General features: G+C 38.8%; 1 pseudogene; it reads right to left on the reverse strand.

Annotated features, from left to right (window-relative positions):
- Window positions 1-15,717: 15,717 nt before the first annotated feature.
- Window positions 15,718-16,231, reverse strand: LOC123951118 (annotated as a pseudogene).
- Window positions 16,232-16,758: the final 527 nt, after the last annotated feature.

The following is a 16,758-nucleotide window of genomic DNA, read 5'->3' on the forward strand; positions in this document are numbered from 1 at the left end:
ATTCTGGCTCTGCTGTCTCTTTATATCCTATGTAAATTATCATACTTCCCTGAGAAGTGGGTATGCGATGCTTTCTCCAAGTGGAGGCAAGAAATGCTGATGGTTGTAAGGAAAGTCAAGACTCCGACATGTATCTGTGCTGTGCTGATGAGAAAACAACTTTATCAAGCCTGACATTACCATGATTGTGAACCTCTGGTTTCTGGCAGGAACACACTAGATCTATAATCTTTGGTTCTTATTCTAACCCTATTTCTTATCTGCAATGTCATCTTCACTGTTAATTTAACCTCTGTGGGCTGCAAATACTGTGCCAAATGAAATTGCTCTTATCATTCTTCAAATACTTAGAGGAGTAGGGTAAAGGATGCTTATGCATTGCTTTGACCATTCACAAATTTAAGTGATTCTGTGAACATACAGGTCAGTCCTGCTTGCTGAGCAACCCCCTTCCCATCTCCTTACATAAGCCTGCCCAGCTCCACTAGGAGGATTAAGTCTTCTCTTCCATAAGAGGTGGGGTAGGGCGTACAAATCTTCTGAGGTCGGGAGAAGTTGGGTCATTCTCAATATCCTTTCATTTTGAAATTAGTGGACTCTAACTGCTACCCAGACTCTTGCCAGAGTTTTTTCCCTCTGATATTTTCCCTTGCCTTGACTTAAAGTGACTTTACTAATTCCCAGTTAGGTATATCCAGGCTTTGAGGAAGTGATAATTGCTACATCATGATAAAAAAAATTTTTTTGAATACTTATTTTTATCACGTTTCTGTAGGAGCAGAAAGAAAGTTGCAACCTTTAACAATTTAGAAAGAGGAACATACTTTACAATTAAAGTGTTGGAAGTGAGAGCTCAAAGAAGGTCAATGAGAAATAAACTGAAAGCATTGCTGAGATGGTAATTCAAGCAAAGTATCATTCAATTTCACCCAAAAGGGTGATTTTACATCCACATGTTTTAGGGAACACATCCATGGTGAAAGTGAGCTCCCCCTGTAGAATACGGTCCTCCAGCACTTCCAGTAATGCCCATGCAGTATTGCAAAAACAAATGCTTCTCTTAGTCAAGCATGTAATCACATATTTCCAGATGAGAGGCACAAAAAATGATTAAAGGTTTGGGAAATTGGACCCAAACAAAAAGACTAATGGAATTGGTTTCATATATCCTCAAGAAGAAGAAAATATTGGTAGGAGGGGGGGCTCTCAACCCTGTGTGTGAAGGAATACATGCAGCCAAGGGTTCCTATGAAATAACTGGAAACAAAAACAAGATCGTTAAAGAACAACCAGATAGACCTTACTTATATTTTAACACAAATTTTAAATCTGTGAGTTTTTAAGCTACAGGGATACTCAGAAAAATCTCTAACAAATGCCAAAAGAAGTCTTGGGTCTACTTGGAAACTTTGGAGCAAAATTATACCTGGCTTCCTTTCTGGATTGGTTTGGTTAGCAGCAGAGAGAAGACCAGGAAGACTTTGAGGAGAACCACTAAAAATTGTAGTTTTAGGAACTTGACTACATTAAGCTCAACAAGATGGCAGCAGTCTGATCAGAAAATAAGAGTGACCCTCCACACCACTCCACTTCCTCAATGACTATCCAGATGTCATCAGAGGTCTACATCATGTTCTCAAACAACAGGGCTGCCCTGAACCAATCAGCTCCATGAAATAAGTTCTTTAGCTTGACTTTCCTATTTCTGTAAATGATGTCACCTTTTTTTCAGTCATCCTGGCATGACACTTCAGAGTCATTTTAGACTCATCTGTTTCCCGCGCTCCTCACTGGCAGTCTGTCAACAATGCCTATTGAGTCTTCCTTCTGTCTTTTCCATCTCATAGCCCTCCCTCCCTTTCCATTTCTAAGGCCAACATTCTAGTTCAGGTGATCATTAGACACACCCATTAAAAAATAATAATTTGACTGTGTAATTCCTATCTCTCAAATTCCAAACTCTTCCTCAGTATTTCTCAAAGGGCAATCCAAAAATCACCTCCAAGAATATCACCAAGTGAGCTTATTAAAAGTGCAGAATTCCCAGACCCCAGATTTCTATCTTGAAATACCTGGTGTTGGCTTTCAGGGATCTGGATTTTTAATAAGCTTCCCCCATGTGATACTTGCACACCCTAAAGTTTTAGAGACCCTCCTCTACCAATTCAATCCACCTACAATGTATTCATTTATCCAACAATAGCAGTCACAGTTTTTCTTTTCATTGAGCCATTCCCTACTTTAAAAAGTCTTAAGGGTGTCCATCAATAGTAGAAAGTATAAATACAATGTGATATATTCACACCATGGGTTACTATACAGTAAAAAAAGGAACCAACGACTGCTACACACAACAATCTGGATAAATCTCACAGGCAATAAGAAGCAAAAGGAACTAGACATAAAAGAAAATATACAGGATGATTCATTTATATGAAATTTAAGAACAGATTACAGTGGTAGGCATAATCGTGGCTTAGGTAGAAGCACAACAGGCACCTTCTGGAATGCTGGAATTGTTCTACACGTTAATCTTGGAGGCATTTACATGGATGTGTATGTATGCATATGTGTGTTAAGAAACATTTATTGAGATTTGTGCACTTTTCTATATCAGGTTATTCCTCAATAAATGTAATAAGAGTTTAAATGTGCAGTTACAGTCTTCTGAAAGAAAAAGAAGGAAGGAAGGAAGGAAGGAAGAATGGAAGGAAGGAAGGAAGGAAGGAAGGAAAAAGGGAAAGGGGAAAGGAAAAGAAAGGAAAGAAAGGGAGGGGAGGAGGAGGGGGGAAAAAAAGAAAAACCTTTGCCCACAGGATAAAGTTCAAATTTCTTAGCATATCTTGTAAGACCTTACAGAATATATTCATAGCCTAATTTTTCAAACTAAAGTCCCACCATTTTCCTCAGATAAAAACTCCTTTATATGGGTGCTTGGGTGGCTCAGTGGGTTAAGCATTTGACTCTTGATCTGGCTCAGGTCTCAATCTCAGGGTCATGAGTTCAAGCCCTGCACTGAAAGCCTATCTAACAACAACAACAACAACAACAAACACAACAAAAACAAACAAACAAAAAAAACTCCTAGCTAATCAGACTGACCTATTTCTTTTTTATTTTATTGAATAAAAATCATGGTTTCTTACCTTCTTCTTCCTCTTCTCTTCTTCTTTTGCAATCACACCTCACCCACCTAGAATGGTTTTGTTTTTTTTTATCCAAATCTTAACCACACTTGACAGTCCCAAACTGTTTCTCCATGACTCCTTTTCCTGATCACTTGTGTGGGTTGAATTGTGTTCTCCAAAAAATATACGTTGAAGTTCTAAGCCTTGGTACCTGTGAATGACCTTATTTATAAATATGGTCTTTGCAGATATAATTAGTTAAGACGAAATTATACTAATCAGGTGGGCATTAATACCATACCAATGCCTGGTATCCATATAAGAAGGTCATGTGAAGACATAGAGACACACAGGGAGAAGAATGTCATGTAAAGATGGACACGGAGATGCATTCATCAGAAACCAGGAACGAGGCAAGCAAAGTTCCTCCCTTAGAGCTTTCAGAGTGAACACTGCAACACCTCAACTTTAGACATCTAGTCTCCAGAACTGTGAGAGCATAAACTTCGGTTGTTTTAAATCACCCAGTTTGTAGTAATTTGTTATGACAGCCCTAAAACACAATTCTACCACTCCTATTCATGGTCACCCTCTTTGACTTCTTAACTTCTATAGCTCCTGAATTCTAGCAAAACATTTGGCCCCTGGAGTAGCCAGCCTCCCCATATTGGTGCCCACCTCATGGTATTAATACACTTGTGTATGTATAGCCCCCTCTCATATTGAGAGAACTAATCTGTGTTACCAATAGTATATGATGGAAATGATGTGTGGTTTCTCATAAAAGACTGCACCATCTGCCTTGTTCTTTTGGACCATTCACTCTTGGAGAAGCCAGGTGCCATGTCATTAGAACATTCAGGAAACCCTGTAGAGAAGTACACATGATAACAGTCACCACCAACTCCCCCTTTATGAGAGTGAGCCAACTTGGAACCATATTCCTCCAACCCTAGTCAAACCTTCAGATGACTATAGCCCTGGCTGAGATCTTGACTATAACCTTGTAAGAGTCCTTGAACCACCCACCTAATCTACTTCTAGATTCCAAAGCCACAGAAACTATATGAGATAATAAATATCTATTATAAATAATAGAAAATAAGTATCTATTATTTTACCCCACTAGGTGATGGGGCAATTTTTTCAACAGCAATAGATAACACAACTCTTATTTTCATATACTAACTCATACTTCTTAACTCTTCTTGGGAAAATCTTTACTTCTCAAATAGGCTACAAACTTTTTGAGGGCAGGTATCATTTCTTACATTTCTTTGCTTCCCAACCATGCCCAATGATTTTATCTCACTACTGTGTACCCCGATAGATAAGCATTGCATTGAGCAAATTATTGCATTGAGCAATATTGCATATTGCATTGAGCCAACAAACATCTCTCTCATTTAAAGATCAAGTTTATGGAAACTTCCATCACAAGCAAAGCTGCATTTGAAGCCATTTCGAGGCCATGTCTTTTTGTCTCCCACCCATTTCCCTGCTTCTCTGTTGTTGCTTGTTGGCTTCTGAAATGTAGGTCACCTCCAATGGCATGACCTAATTAGGAGATGTAATTTAAAAGAAAGGAAGAAATCCTCTGAGATGGTGGATTTGAACAAAGAAAAGTGGTTCCTTCATTTTATGTTTTTGGCAATAGCTTCCTTACTGAAGTTATCCCCTTGCTACCCCCAAGCTACACAATTTGTAAAGCACAAAAAAGAAAGGTAGAAATGAGTTCAGGAGCAGCTGGAAATGATAAATTTATCATGATCACAGAAGGAGTAAGAGTAAGCTTTACTTCACTAACGTGGTTCTGTGGGGCTGCTTCTTGGCAGCGCAGTGATGAGACTTGTGAGGGAGAAGTATTGGTAAGGCTGATACAAAGCACTGCACACTCTCGGGATGGAAGGACACCTTACAGCTCTTCTAATCCACCTGCTCGGGAAAGGCTCTGACACCTGTTGTTGTGTTTGGAACACAACAAAATGCCATATACAAAACATCCAGACAATAGAGGGTTTTTTTTTCTTCATACATGTGGCATTCTTGTTTTAGAAAAGAGAAAAAGGGTAAGTAAGCTACGTAGATTTTAAGAGGTCATTACAAAATTAACTTCTGGGGTATGTCACTGGGCCATGTTGGATTCAATCCATCTCCCTCACCTCTTCCTCTCAAAGGCATGATGCTGGGTTCCTGTAAAATGCTTAAGTGCTTTCTGAATCACCCAAGAAACACTTAACTCCACTGATCATAATTGAATACATTATTAATTATTTCTTTGAAAACTGATATTCCATGTTTATCATTAGATGATTCCATTTATCGAACAAAACTGAAAAGCCTACAATGTGTATGATCTGCATGATGGTTGACATTTACTAAAGTGGAAACTATTATATTATCCCATTTTACAGAGGTACAGAAGGTTAAGTGTCTTACCTAAACTCAGAGAGCAAAGAAGAGGTAAAGCCAAGAAGAAAAACCCAGGCAGTCTGATCACAGAAGCTGTTCTCTTAATACCCTACATAACTTTCAATTAACTAAAAAACTGTATTCTTGGGGCGCCTGGGTGGCTCAGTGGATTAAGCCGCTGCCTTCGGCTCAGGTCATGATCTCAGGGTCCTGGGATCGAGCCCCGCATCGGGCTCTCTGCTCCGCAGGGAGCCTGCTTCCTCCTCTCTCTCTGCCTGCTTCTCTGCCTACTTGTGATCTCTCTCTCTCTGTCAAATAAATAAATAAAATCTTTAAAAAAAAACTGTATTCTTCATCTATTGAGATCAAAGGGCATTTACTGCATAGGCAGCATATCTGTTTCTCTCGGCAAACACCTTCCTGAATACAGGAAAGAACCCCAGTCATATTTAGTCTTCTTTCCATCCCAACACAGCCATGAGAAATGTCACACTGATACTCATGGCTCATGCACAAGTTATTCCCTCTGTTGCTGAACAGGGCATTCTGATATGATATCCTACTGATAATCACTCCCTAGAGTTAATGAATTACACTTTGGGCATGACACTATGAAGACCTCTCCAGACCCACTCCTCAGACAAAACAGGTTAAAATTACTTTTTAAAAAAATGATTTAAAGTTTCTAACAGCATATAGCAAAGGAAGACAAATTCGTTCACAAAAATCTACTAAGACTCCATCAGAACTATGAGAAGTAGTGGTATTTGAACCAAGACCTACCCCCCTCCTCCCATCTCCTGGCTCCAAGAGGTAGACTCCACTCCAGATGGCTGTGGCCAAGAACACAGAACTCCTCCTCCTTCCAGCTACCAATCAGAGACTTTTTCCCTGAGAGGGGCAGGACAGTGGCATTTCTCACCTTCCTCCGCCACCATTGATAAGACTAAGTACCAGGTGAATGCGGCCAAGAGTTGTGGGTACCCTTCTTCCACCCAGCCCCAACTCATGGCACAGAGGCTCTATCTTGATCACAGTGCTGCTGAGAATACTGCATCCCCAGTTATGTTTGCCAGGTTCAGTTCCATGTCAAGAGAGGCAAGCTGAGGAGACCTGGAGTTGCTACCTTTCCCATCCACCAACCATCCAGCTTCTAAAGCAGGAGCATCCCTCAGAAAGGAGTACACCATTGTCCCTGCTTCCAGCACCAGATCTGTGGCTCACAGATTTTGCCCGGGGAAAGTAGTAGACCATAGAACAGAGAGCTCCAAATCCCTCCCCAAAGAAACAGGCATTTGTAATAGAGCATGAAGAAATTCAAGCCTTAGGCTGCTCTGAAAATAGTGGAAGTTATATGGTGAAAGGCAGTTGGGAGAAGATTGATAGAGTCATTGGAGATACAGAGTAAACTGTAGGACAGCTAGTTTACTGTAGAGAAAGGGGTGAAAGAGACATCTTACCCTCCTGGGGTAAGAACAAATTGCAAACACCTGACCTCAGAATTTTCCCTTCAAAGGAGTCTGAATTTGACTGGATTAGTCTGTGAAGCGATTTATGCCTCAGGGCATTGTTGAAAACAACAGAGCAATCAGACAGCAATTAATTGAATTTAATAGCTAAGTGTAGTCAGGAAAAAAGAGTCAAGGAGAGCCCAGCCAAAACCACAGTCATCCCAGGATGACAGTCAGCACTGCACCCCTGAAGAGCAGCATCAGAGATTTGACACTGTGCGAGGGGTCAGATGGTGAGAGATTTAACTAAAATAATCTAGCCAGTCACTAAACAGGTAAACAAGCAAATAAACGTAATAATATCTGGAGAGACTACTGCTTAGAATTGCTACATTATCTAAAATGCCTGCTTTCTAACAAAAAAATTATGATATATGCAAAGAAACAATAAAGTATGACCTTTAGTGCTTTATACAAAACAGGCACAGAAATTGACTGAGAGTAACCAGATGTTGAATATAAAAAGACTTCAAAGTAGTCATTATAAATATGCTAAAAAAAAAAACAAGGAAATTCTGGTTAATTAGGCAAAAGATACACTGACAATGTTGCATCAAATACAGATATCAATAAAAAGATAGAATTATTTTTTCAAAAGAATCAAATGAAAATTCTGGAGTTGATAAGAATAATAACTAAAATGAATTCACCAGAGGTGCTCAACAGCAGATTTGAACTGGAAGAAGAATGAGCAAACGTAAAGATGGATTGTTAGAGTTTATGCAGTATGAAGAAAATTTTTAAAAAGAAGAAGAAAGAAAAAAAGAACAGAGCATCAGAGACATGTAGGACACCATTAACTGTACCAACATATGCATAATGGGAGTCCCAGAAGTGGAGGAGAGAAAAGGAGCAGAAAAAATATGTAATCTATATCTATCCAGAAAGCACAATGAACTCCTAAGATAAACACAAAGAGATCCGCAAATAGTAAGTATGCTGAAAGCTAAAGACAAATCTTGAAATCAGCAAGAGAAAAATGACACATCAACACATCATTTATAAGGAAACTCCAATAAGATGAAGACCCGAGTTCTCAAAAGTGTTCTTGGATACCAGAAGGCAATAGGCTAGCATATTTAGAGTATTCAAATAAAAATCTTTCAAACAAGAGTCCTATATCCAGGAGCACCTGGGTGGCTCAGTCAGTTAAACATCTGCCTTCAGCTCAGGTCATGATCTTAGGATCCTGGGCTATACTCACAGGTAGCCTGCTTCTCCCTGTCCCTCTGTTTCTCCCCTCCTGCTCCTGTTCATACACTCTCTCTCTCAAGCAAGTAAATAAAATCTTTTAAGGGGAGGGGAGTGAATAAAGACATTCTCAGATAAACAAAAACAAAGATTTTGTTGCTAACAGACTTGCCTTATGAAAAATACTGAAGGGCATATTTTAGGCTGAAAACAAATTGCCCAAAACAGTCATTCAAATCCATACTAGAAAATAAAGAGCTCTGGTAAAAGTATTATGTAATTATAAAAGATACCATACGTTTGTACTTCTTGTCTTTTCTTCTCTTAACTGATTTTAAACTCAATTGCATAAAAAGATATTCATGTAGTGTATTGGCAAGGCTGCAACATATAGAAAAGTAATATATTTGCCAATAACAACACAAAGGAGGTGGGTGGGAGCAAAACTATTTGGGGCTAAGGAAAGTTTCATTTGGTAACTCTGATTCACAAGAACAAATGCAAAGAATCAGAAATTTAAAAAAATAATAAAGTTAATACAACAAAGGCTACACAAAGATACTTATCCTTTATTCTCTTAACTTCTCTTGAAGAAATTAATAAGAATAAATATAAGAAAAGAAGTGAAAAAATTTATCCTAAAAGCTATACAACTTTATTAAAAGAAATTAAAGATCTAAATAAGTGTGAAATCACCCCATAATCATGAATAGGGAGATTTAATATTGTTAAGATGGCAACATCCCCCAAGTTGATCTACATTTTCAATGTAATATATATACCAAAAGACTCCAATCTGTCTTTCTCATAGAAATTGACAGGCTGATCCTAAGATTCACAGGGAATTAGAAGGGATTGGAATAGTCAAATCTACTTAAAAAAAAAAAAAGTTGGAGGACTCACACTTTCCAATTTCAAAACTTATTACAAAGCAACAGTAATCAAAACCGTGGGATACTAGCATATAAATAGACACAGGGATCAGTGGAATAAAAGTAAGAGTCCAGGACACCAAGGTAGCTCAGTCAAAGTGTCCAACTCTTAACTTTAGTGTGGGTCATGATCTCAGGGTTGTGAGATGGAACCCTGCCTGGAGCTCCATACTGGGCATGGAGACAGCTTGGGATTCTCTCTCTCCCTCTCCCTCTGCTTCTCCCCACTTTCTCTCTCTCTCTCCCTCTCTTAAAAAAATTAATTAATTAAAAATCTAACAATAAAAGTAAGAGTCCAGAAATAAACCCCTATGTCTCTGGCCAACTGACTTTTGAAAAGAATGCCAAGACCATTCAATGGGGAAAATGTAGTCTTTTCAACAAATGTGACAACTGAATAGATCGATGCAGAAGGATGCAATAGTATCATTAACCTACACCATATATGAAAATTAACACAAAATGGATCAAAGGCTTAAATGTAAAAACCAAAATAAAAAAATTTTAGAGGAAAACATAGGAGCAGATCAGCATGACTTGGATTTGGTAATGAATTCTAAGATAGACAATGAAAGCATGAGCAACAAAAGAAAGTACACTATCAAGATGGTGAAAAGACAGCCCACAGAACGGAAGAAAATGTTTCCAAACCATGTATCTGATAGGAAATTGTATCCTGAAAATATGAAAAACTCTTATAATTCATAAAGAAAATGAAAAATAACCCAATTTTAAAATCAGAGGCAGAGAGTTTGCATAGATAGCTCTCCAAAGGGGATATTCAAATGATCAATAAAAGATACTCAACACCATTGGTCCTCAGAGAAATACAAAACAAAACCACAAGAAGACACCATTTCACACCCACTAGGATGGATACAATCAAAACAGACATTTCTGCAAAGAAGACATCTAGATGGCCAACAAACACATGACAAGTGCTCAACGTCACTCAGCATCAGGGAAATACAAACCAAAACCACAGTGAGATACCGCCTCATGCCAGTCAGAATGGCTAAAATTAAACAGTCAGGAAACGACAGGTGTTGGTGAAAATGCAGAGAAAGGGGAACCCTCTTACACTGTTGGTGGGAATGCAAGCTAGTGCAGCCACTCTGGAAAATAGTATGGACGTTCCTCAAAAAGTTGAAAATAGAGCTACCCTATGACCCCAGCAATCACACTACTGGATATCTGGATATTTACCCTAAAGATACAAATGTAGTTATCCAAAAGAGCTTGTGCTCCTGAATGTTTATAGCAGCAATGGCCACAATAACCAATATATATCATTCATTTATTTATATATGTATATACACATGTATGTACACACACATATATGTATATGTATATGTATATACATATATACATATGTGTGTGTGTGTGTGTGTGTGTGTGTGTGTAAATTTGTACAGGAATGTTTATAGTACCATGATTCATAATAGCCAAAAGAGGAAAACAACCCAACAGCTATCAGCCAATGAATGAATAAATAAAATTCAGTATAACCAAACGATGGCATATTATTTGGCCAAGAAAAAGTGAAGTATCGATGTAGTCTACGACATGGGTGTATCTTGAAAACATTATGCTAAACAGAAGAAGCCAGTCCCAGAAGACTGTGCATTATATGTCAGGAACAGACAAATCCATGGTTATAAAAAGCAGATGAGTGGTTGCTTAGGACAAGGGAGAATGGCAATATGGAAAGGTGATAGTCAAAGGGTTTCTTTCTGAGGGGATGAAAATATTCTAAAATTGACTGTCATGATAGTTGCAAACATCTGTGACTATGCTAAAAAATGTGCAATTTACTGATGCACTCTGTAGTATGTAAACTCTCAATAAAGTTGCTCTTTTTTTTAATGTATTTATTTAACAGAGAGAGAAAGAGAGAGATTACAAGTAGGCAGAGCAGCAGCCAGAGAGGGGAGGAAGCAGGCTCCCCGCCAAGCAGAGAGCTCGATACGGGGCTCGATCCCAGGACCCTGAGATCATGACCCGAGCTGAAGGCAGAGGCTTAACCCACTGAGCCACCCAGGCGCCCCAAGTTGCTCCTTTTTTAATTAACAGTCTGTAAAATACTTGACCAGTATTCTTCAAAACTGCCAACTTCATTAAATAGAAAAGTCTGAGAAGCTGTCAAAAAACAGGAGAGACTAAGGAGATAGGATGAATAATGTAATGTGGTATCCTGGGTGGGATTCTGGAATAGAAATGACACAATTGGGAGAAAACTGAACACATCTACACGAAGTATGCAATTTAACTAATAGCAATGTAATATACCAATGCTGGTTCTTTATTCGGAGACAGTGTAGTATTCTAAGATGTCAACAAAAAATGAAACTGGGTGAGGAGTATGTAGGAAATCTCCTGTACTATCCTTATAACTTTTTGTAAATCAAGAAATATTTTTAAATAAAATTTTAAACTTGGGGGAAAAAAGAATCACTACCCTAAATCAGGGTTTCCCAACTTCTCTTAATTCTTTTGTTGTTGTTGTTGTTGTTTTATTAACATATAATGCCCCAGGGGTACAGGTCTGTGAATCGCCAGGTTTACACACTTCACAGCACTCACCATAGCACATACCTTCCCCAATGTCGATAACCCCACCTCCCTCTCCTTGCCCACCTCCCCCTGGCAACCCTCCATTTGTTTTGTGAGATTAAGAGTCCCGTATGGTTTGTCTCCCTCCCGATCCCATCTTGTTTCATTTATTCTTTTCCTACTCCCCAAGCCCCCCGTGTTGCATCTCCACTTCCACATATCAGGGAGATCATATGATAGCTGTCTTTCTCCAATTGACTTATTTCACTAAGCGTAATACCCTCAAGTTCTATCCACGTCATCGCAAATGGCAAGATTTCATTTCTTTTGGTGGCTGCATAGTATTCCATTGTATATATATACCACCTCTTCTTATCCATTCATCTGTTGATGGACATCTAGGCTCTTTCCATAGTTTGGCTATTGTGGACATTGCTGCTATAAACATTTGGGTGCACGTGCTCCTTTGGATCACTATGCTGTATCTTTAGGGTAAATACCCAGTAGTGCAATTGCTGGGTCATAGGGTAGCTCTATTTTCAACTTTTTGAGGAACCTCCATACTATTTTCCAGAGTGGCTGCTCTAGCTTGCATTCCCACCAACTGTGTAAGAGGGTTCCCCTTTCTCCACATTCTCACCAACACCTGTCGTTTCCTGACTGTTTAATTTTAGCCATTCTGACTGGCGTGAGGTGGTATCTCACTGTGGTTTTGATTTGTATTTCCCCCATGCCAAGTGATGTGGAGCACTTTTTCATGTGTCTGTTGGCCATCTGGATGTCTTCTTTGCATAAGTGTCTGTTCATGTCCTCTGCCCATTTCTTGATTGGATTATTTGTTCTTTGGGTGTTGAGTTTGATAAGTTCTTTGTAGATTTTGGATACTAGCTCTTTATCTGATATGTCATTTGCAAATATCTTCTTCCATTCTGTCAGCAGTCTTTTGGTTTTGTTAACTGTTTCCTTTGTTGTGCAAAGCTTTTAATATTGATGAAGTCCCAATAGTTCATTTTTGCCCTTGCATCCCTTGCCTTTGGTGATGTTCCTAGGAAGAAGTTGCTGTGGCTGAGGTCGAAGAAGTTGCTGCTTGTGTTCTCCTTAAGGATTTTGATGGATTCCTGTCTCACATTGAGGTCCTTCATCCATTTTGAGTCTATTTTTGTGTGTGGTGTAAGGAAATGGTCCAATTTCATTTTTCTGCATGTAGCTATCCAATTTTCTCAACACCATTTGTTGAAGAGGCTGTCTTTATTCCATTGGATATTCTTTCCTGCTTTGTCAAAGATTAGTTGACCATAAAGTTGAGGGTCTATCTCTGAGCTCTCTATTCTGTTCCATTGATCTATGTGTTTGTTTTGTGCCAGTACCATACTGTCTTGATGATGACAGCTTTGTAATAGAGCTTGAAGTCTGGAATTCTGATGCCACCAACTTTGGCTTTTTTTTTTTTCAATATTCCTCTTGCTATTCGAGGTCTTTTCTGGTTCCATATAAATTTTAGGATTATTTGTTCCATTTTTTTTAAAAGAATGGATGGGATTTTGATAGAGATTGCATTAAATGTGTAGATTGCTTTAGGTAGCATAGACATTTTCACAATATCTGTTCTTCTAATCCATGAGCATGGAACATATTTCCATTTCTTTGTGTCTTCCTCAATTTCTTTCATGAGTACTTTATAGCTTTCTGAGTATAGATTCTTAGCCTCTTTGGTTAGGTTTATTTCTAGGTATCTTATGGTTTTAGGTGCAATTGTAAATGGGATTGACTCCTCAATTTCTCTTTCTTCTTTCTTGTTGTTGGTGTAAAGAAATGCAACTAATTTCTGTACATTGATTTTATATCCTAACACTTTACTGAATTCCTGTACAAGTTCTAGCAGGTTTGGAGTGGAGTCTTTTGGGTTTTCCACATATAGTATCATATCATCTGCAAAGAGTGATAGTTTAACTTCTTCTTTGCTGATTTGGATGCCTTTAATTTTTGTTTTCTTTTTTTTTTTTTATTTCTTTTCAGCATAACAGTGTTCATTGTTTTTGCACCACACCCAGTGCTCCATGCAACACGTGCCCTCACTAATACCCACCACCTTGTTCCCCCAACCTCCCAACCCCCGCTCTTTCTAGACCCTCAAGTTGTTTTTCAGAGTCCATAGTCTCTCATGGTTCACCTCCCCTTCCAATTTCCCTCAACTCCCTTCTCCTCTCCATCTCCCCATGTACTCCATGTTATTTGTTATGCTCCACAAATAAGTGAAATCATATGATACTTGACTCTCTCTGCTTGACTTACTTCACTCAGCATAATTTCTTCCAGTCCTGTCCATGTTGCTACAAAAGTTGGGTATTCATCTTTTCTGATAGAGGCATAATACTCCATCGTATATATGGACCACATCTTCCTTATCCATTCGTCCGTTGAAGGGCATCTTGGTTCTTTCCACAGTTTGGCGACCGTGGCCATTGCTGCTATGAACATTGGGGTACAGATGGCCCTTCTTTTCACTACATCTGTATCTTTGGGGTAAATATCCAGTAGTGCAATTGCAGGGTCATAGAGAAGCTCTATTTTTAATTTCTTGAGGAATCTCCACACTGTTCTCCAAAGTGGCTGTACCAGCTTGCATTTCTTTTTGTTTTCTGATTGCTGAGGCTAAGACTTCAATCACTATGTTGAATAGCAGTGGTGATAATGGACATCCCTGCCATGTTCCTGACCTTAGTGGAAAAGCTCTCAGTTTTTTTCTGTTGAGAATGATATTTGTGGTGGGTTTTTCATAGACGGCTTTGATGATATTGAGGTATGTACCCTCTATCCCTACACTTTGCAGAGTTTTGATCAGGAAAGGATGCTGTACTTTGTGAAATGCTTTTTCAGCATCTATTGAGAGTATCATATTGTTCTTGTTCTTCCTTTTATTAATGTATTGTATCACATTGATTGATTTGAGGATGTTGAACCAAACTTGCAGCCCTGGAATAAATCCCACTTGGTCATGGTGAATAATCCTTTTAATGTACTGTTGGATCCTATTGGCTAGTATTTTGGTGAGAATTTTTGCATCTGTGTTCATCAAGGATATTGGTCTGTAATTCTCTTTTTTGTTGGGATCCTTGTCTGGTTTGGGGATCAAGGTAATGCTGGCCTCATGAGTTTGGAAGTTTTCTTTCCATTTCTATTTTTTGGAACAGTTTCAGGACAATAGGAATTAATTCTTCTTTAAATATTTGGTAGAATTCCCCTGGGAAGCCGTCTGGCCCTGGGCTCTTATTTGTTGGGAGATTTTTGATGATTGCTTCAATCTCTTTACTGGTTATGGTCTTGTTCAGGTTTTCTATTTCTTCCTGGTTCAGGTGTGGTAGTTTATATGTCTCTAGGAATGCATCCATTTCTTCCAGATTGTCTAATTTGCTGGGGTATAGTTGCTCATAATATGTTCTTATAATTGTATTTCTTTGGTGTTGATTGTGATCTCTCCTCTTTCACTCATGATTTTATTTATTTGGGTCCTTTCTCTTTTCTTTTTGATAAGTCTGGCCAGGGGCTTATCAATCTTATTAATTCTTTCAGAGAACCAGCTCCTAGTTTCATTGATTTGTTCTATTGGGGTTGTTTGGTTTTTTTTTTCTTTTTTGGTTTCTATTTTGTTGATTTATGTTCTGATCTTTATTATTTCTCTTCTGCTGCTGGTTGTTGTTCTTTCTCCAGCTCCTTTAAGTGTAGGGTTAGGTTGTGTATTTGAGACCTTTCTTGTTTCTTTCTTTCTTTTTTTTTTTTTTTGCTTTTTAAACCACTTTATTAACTTCATAGTTGTAATAACCATCTTTCCATGCAAGTTGATGAAACTCCCCTGCTGACAGAAAATCTTCCAAAGTCAAAATGAAATTTTCAATCAGAAAAATGACAGAACACCACATGTTCACAGCAAAGGGTACATCAAGAAAATGCAACTTTGGGAAGCAAGGGGTTTTTTATTATTAACCTCAGCATTCAAGGCATAAGGCAAAACTCATCATGATGGTCATGGTGAGGAGGATTGCCTATAAGAATATGCAAACTTTACCTCAACTGAAGCTCCCTAATTTTCCTCCTTAGCTCTCTCATCTCCTCCATGAACCATTCCATATCATCTGCATCTCCATCTATCATGTCAAGGTTATTGACAAGCCCATTGGGCATATCCTCTCTAACATCATGGGCAGGTGGGGCCCGACCCACTCTAATATTTCCTCCAGGCTCCTGTTCTTCACCAGCTCCCAAAGGGTGGGCTTCGTTTTCATTCTGCACCAGAGCATGCTCGTCTCCTTTGCTTTCCTGGGGGATATTTTCCATTTTGAGATTTTTTTTTCCTGCTTATTCTTCCTGAAGGGATCAGAAGCAGTCTTCCTCTCTTAGCTTTGAAATCTGCTGCACCAACCAACCTAAAGACCTGCCACGGATCAGGGTCAGCTTCTATGACTTCCTCCTTCTTCTCTGGGCTACAGGCTCACCTGCCTTCAAGGGAATAGCGAGACAGTGCACAGCTACAAACAACTACCAGACTGCAACTAGGAGGAGACACGGATCCACGCGTCAGCTCTAGGTCTCATAAGGGCCACATCCACCTTTCTTGTTTCTTGAGAAAGGCTTGTACTGCTATATATTTTCCTCTCAGGACTGCCTTTGCTGTGTCCCACAGATTTTGAACTGTTGTTTTCATTATCATTTGTTTCCATGAATTTTTTCAATTCTTCTTTAATTTCCTGGTTGACCCACTCATTCTTTAGAAGGATGCTCTTTAGACTCCATGTATTTGGATTTTTTCCAAATTTCCTCTTGTGATTGAGTTCTAGCTTCAGAGGACTGGGGTCTGAAAATATGCAGGGAATGATCCCAATCTTTTGATACCATTTGAGACATGATTTATGACCCAGGATGTGATCTATTCTGGAGAATGTTCCATGTGCACTAGAGAAGAATGTGTATTCTGTTGCTTTGGGAGGGAATGTTCTGTATATATCTGTGATGTCTGTCTGGTCCAGTGTGTCATTT

The sequence above is a fragment of the Meles meles genome, chromosome 9 (genome assembly GCF_922984935.1).
Source record: "Meles meles chromosome 9, mMelMel3.1 paternal haplotype, whole genome shotgun sequence".
Lineage (NCBI taxonomy): Eukaryota > Metazoa > Chordata > Mammalia > Carnivora > Mustelidae > Meles > Meles meles.